Source organism: Panthera uncia, chromosome C2 (assembly GCF_023721935.1).
Source record: "Panthera uncia isolate 11264 chromosome C2, Puncia_PCG_1.0, whole genome shotgun sequence".
Classification (NCBI taxonomy): Eukaryota; Metazoa; Chordata; class Mammalia; order Carnivora; family Felidae; genus Panthera; species Panthera uncia.
In genome coordinates, this window is record NC_064810.1 from 11310329 (window position 1) to 11314893 (window position 4565).

At 47.2% G+C, this 4565-nt stretch overlaps 1 non-coding gene across 1 annotated transcript; it reads right to left on the bottom strand.

Annotated features, from left to right (window-relative positions):
• Positions 1 to 4181: 4181 nt before the first annotated feature.
• On the bottom strand, positions 4182 to 4312 carry LOC125922233 (small nucleolar RNA SNORA72). Its single transcript, XR_007457655.1, has one exon. It is a non-coding gene; the product is annotated as a small nucleolar RNA SNORA72 (small nucleolar RNA).
• Between the last annotated feature and the right edge of the window lie 253 nt (positions 4313 to 4565).

A 4565-nucleotide genomic window follows, 5' to 3' on the forward strand; every position in this document is an offset into this window, starting at 1 on the left:
TTCTTTCTTTCTTTCTTTCTTTCTTTCTTTCTTTCTTTCTTTCTTTCATGTTTGTTTATTTTTGAGAGAGAGAGAGACAGATCACGAGTGGGGGAGGGGCAGAGAGACAGGGAGACAGAATCCGAAGCAGGCTCCAGGCTCTGAGCTGTCAGCACAGACCCCGATGCAGGGCTTGAACTCCAGAATGGTGAGATTATGACCTAGGCCAAAGTCAGATGCTTAACCAACTGAGCCACCCGGATGCCCCTTAATGCACGTTTTTCTTTTTCTTTTTTTTTTTTTTAATTTTTTTTTCAACGTTTTTTATTTATTTTTGGGACAGAGAGAGACAGAGCATGAACGGAGGAGGGGCAGAGAGAGAGGGAGACACAGAATCGGAAACAGGCTCCAGGCTCCGAGCCATCAGCCCAGAGCCTGATGCGGGGCTCGAACTCACGGACCGCGAGATCGTGACCTGGCTGAAGTCGGACGCTTAACCGACTGCGCCATCCAGGCGCCCCAATGCACGTTTTTCTTAACGTAAAGATTTGTAAATAAAAAAGCATACATGGTACAAAATATTAGATAAGAAATTATAGGTCTAGGGCAAAAGTATGAGTGTAGGACATGAAGTCAGAGAATGTGTTGTGGCGGGGAGGCAGTATGTCCACATGTGGTCCAAAAGTCCACATTGACTAAACTCAGCTTCCTAGCAATCAAAATACAAACCAGACTTCTTAATGTCCAAAGGTGCATTACGAAAGGCAGTTAGGGGCGCCTGGGTGGCTCAGTCGGTTAAGCGTCCGACTTCAGCTCAGGTCACGATCTCGCAGTTTGTGGGTTCGAGCCCCGCGTTGGGCTCTGTGCTGACAGCTCAGAGCCTGGAGCCTGCTTCGGATTCTGTGTCTGTCTCGCTCCCTCTGCCCCTTCCCCGCTCGCTCTCTGTCTCTCAAAAATAAATAAACATTAAAATAAAAAAAGGCAGTGAAAAGCACTCTCATTTTGCTTCAGGTCTGACTTCTGCTCTAGACGATGGCTACTATCGTACTGGTTGTACGTGGGCTAACTTGCAATGGAATGGAAAAAGGGGCCAGCTTTCATTATTGCTTTTGTCCTTGCTGTAATAACAGTATATGCTCGTTATGGTGAATCTAAAAGACAGAAAAATAACAAAGCGGAGGAAAAAAATTCCCCCATAATCTTACGACCCAGAAACAACTACAGCTTACGCCTTGAAACTCCTAAATTCTTGAGGAGCAGTAAACGGCAAGGGGGCAGCGTTACTTCCGTTTTTGAGAAGATTGTAGAAACCACAGTCAGGTTGGGCTAGCCGGGTGGGGGGTGGGGGAGGGGGGGACCTTGTTTCTCACGTGCTTGTGTTTCACGACCGTGTAAAAATCAGGCCGCCTATAGTTGCAGGATATGCCACAGACGCTGTCTTGACTTTGCAAAGCCCAGAATATGACTTGGGCCCGGGGGGAAAAAGATGCCAGATACGTCTTGTTCATTCTTTAGCAATCCTCAAGCTTAAGCCCTGGGTTGGCTAACTTTCTCCGTGTAGAGCCATGCAAAGTCACAGGCATCTGGCGACAGGCTGTTACCTGGAGCTTCTCTTACATTTCGTGGGTGTTAAATGCCTTGTGAATTTCCCTTCTCTCGTAGTCTTAAATTATCGTGAACATGAACTTTCCATCTTTCCTTTGAAACCTCAGACATCACAGTTATGTGACTTACTGGGTGTCCATAGAAAACTAATCAAAACAAAACAAACACAAATTCATTTAGGTACAATTTGTTGGTGAAGGCAAGAACAGAAAGAGTCCAGGGGTAGCAAACCATGTTCAGAAAGCACAGGTTGTTTTCAGTTCACACCTTTCCTTCTTTCCTTCCTTCCTTCCTTCTACCCTTCTTTCCTTCCTTCCTTCCTTCTACCCTTCTTTCCTTCCTTCCTTCCTTCTTTCCTTCCTTCCTTCCACCCTTCCTTCTTTCCTGCCTTTCTCCTTCCCTCCCTCCCTTCCTCCCTTCCTTCCTTCCTTCCATCCACCCTTCCTTCCTTCCTTCCTCTCCACCCTTCCTTCCTTCCTTCCTTCCTTCCTTCCTTCCTTCCTTCTTTTCTTCCCTCTCTGGTTCATTTAACACATGTTTATTGAGCTTCTACTCCACACTGGGCCCTGTTTTGAACACAAGAAACAAGAACTCTGAGCTTGTGGAGTTTGCATTTTAATGGAAGTAACAAAGGACACCAAGGCCACCCAACAAACGCAGCATCTCGTATCTCAGACCGTGCTGGATGTGCTACTGAGAGGTTGTTGAGTCAGACTGGATTCTGTCCCAGGACGCTTTCCTTGGGTCTGCAGTCGTGGATTCTGTAGGAGCCCTTCTCTCTCTCTCTTCTGTCCTGGTGCTAGTGTTAGGTCCCGAGGTGACTGGAGTGGGCCCTCCGCGTGGAGAGTGGGGAAGCCCTGGCAGGAACTGAGGTGGCCCTTTGGCTGTGCCCAAGAAGTACTGACTCACACAGCTTTTTAAAGTCACTAGATCGAGGGAAACCCTAGATGGAGGAATTTGGGAAGTGTTCACCACGGGGCAGTTTCTTCTGACCTGCCTGAGGGTCTGACCCCCCAGCTTGGAGTTCCACCCCCACCCCTGACTTGGGGGAGCCTCCTGCCCTGCCTTGACCTTCCCCAGACATGCAGTCGGGAGGGCACTGTCACCTGCTGGCATTGTCCCAGTCAAATAAATACCCAGGACCCGGGGGAGAGCTGCAAATACTTCCTCACTCACCCCCGCAAGTGGTACAGGAGGATCTATGCAGAGGAAGCCCCAGAACCTCCCTGGACCATCTCAGACCCAGAGACACTCTTTGTTTCTCAAACGGACGTCACTCATATTGCTTTAGCCCTGGGGCGCCTGGGTGGCTCCGTCGGTTAAACGTCCGACTTCAGCTCAGGTCATGATCTTGCAGTCCATGAGTTCAAGCCCTGCGTCGGGCTCTGTGCTGACAGCTGGGAGCCTGGAGCCTGCTTCCGATTCTGCGTCTCCCTCTCTCTCTGCCCCTCCCCTGCCCATGCTCTGTCTGTCTGTCTCAGAAACAAATAAACATGAAAAAAATGTTTTAAAAAAGTGAGTCAGTCCTAAAGCACTTTGACTCAAATGAAGGTTATTCTAGGAAATACATCCAACACCTAAATTTGACTTCTCCAAGGATTGAAAGAGATGAATACATTTACTTTTTACCCCTCAACAAATATTTTTTTTCAGCCAGTATTTATTGAACACTCACTTATGTGCCAGGCATTGCTCTAGACACTTCAGATACAGCCTGGAACAAAGCATTGTAGCTAAATTTAAACTTCAACACCCCCCCATACTTTAATAATTTAATCATTACAAACCAAAAAACAAAGAAACAAAAAGTCATTTGAAAAGGAAGTCAGACAAATGGGCAAAACTGATTACTGGAAATATGCTGCATTTCCTGACCCAGATACATGTTTTCATCCGCAGAAAGTGTATCTTTTCTTTTAAGTTTATTTATTTACTTTCGAGAGAGAGAAGGTGGGAGTGGGGCAGTGGCAGAGAGAGAGGGAAAGAGAGCGAATCCCAAGCAAGCTTCCTTCCACACTGTCAGGGGGGAGCCCGATGCAGGGCTCACCCCCACACACTGAACTGTGAGATCATGACCTGAGCGGAAGTTGGACGCTTAACCGACTGGGACATTCAGGCACCCCAAGAAAGTGTATCTTTAAAAAAAAAATTTTTTTTAACGTTTATTTATTTTTGAGACAGAGCATGAACAGGGGAGGGGCAGAGAGAGAGGGAGACACAGAATCTGAAACAGGCTCCAGGCTCTGAGCTGTCAGCACAGAGCCCGACGCGGGGCTCGAACTCACAGACCGTGAGATCATGACCTGAGCCGAAGTCGGACGCTTAACTGACCGAGCCACCCAGGCACCCCGAAAGTGTATCTTTTAAAAAGGTGGGCACCCCTATGCTTTGACTTCACAACACTCAGAAACAAGAACTATGGAATCAGTTTTTTTGGTTTTGGTTTTTGTTTTTCTTTAGTTTTACCATTCATTGAATTAGCAATGGTTAATCTTCAAAAGTTATCACACTAGCTATGCTGTCATTTCTCAAGGAGAATCAGAGACCTAGAGTCATAGACATTTCCTACATGAGATGCTTTGTATAAATCAGACTTGGTTCATCACCAGCATTGATAACACCAGAGCTAGGGAAAGAACTAGGTCTGAGGACACATGCACGGTCTTACATAGAGAATATTTAGCCTGCCCTGATTATTACAAAATCAGAACAGCGAGAATATTTGTGGTCGCGAATCATTTTTTTGCGACGTCAATGAAATCAAGTCCAGTTACCTGTCCGACTTTCCAGGGCTCGCTAGAGTTTGGACCAAGACCAGGAAACGGGGGAAGGGCCCTCAGGCATTGAACCTGCTGTGAGCACAGCTGAGATGCTCATCAATCCACTCAAAGGGGGGTGGATCAGCCTGGGCTCCAGATCCTTCCTGGCAATGGCAATTAGATACTACCATCAGCCTCCTGCCACTCAGGGACGTGGCTCCA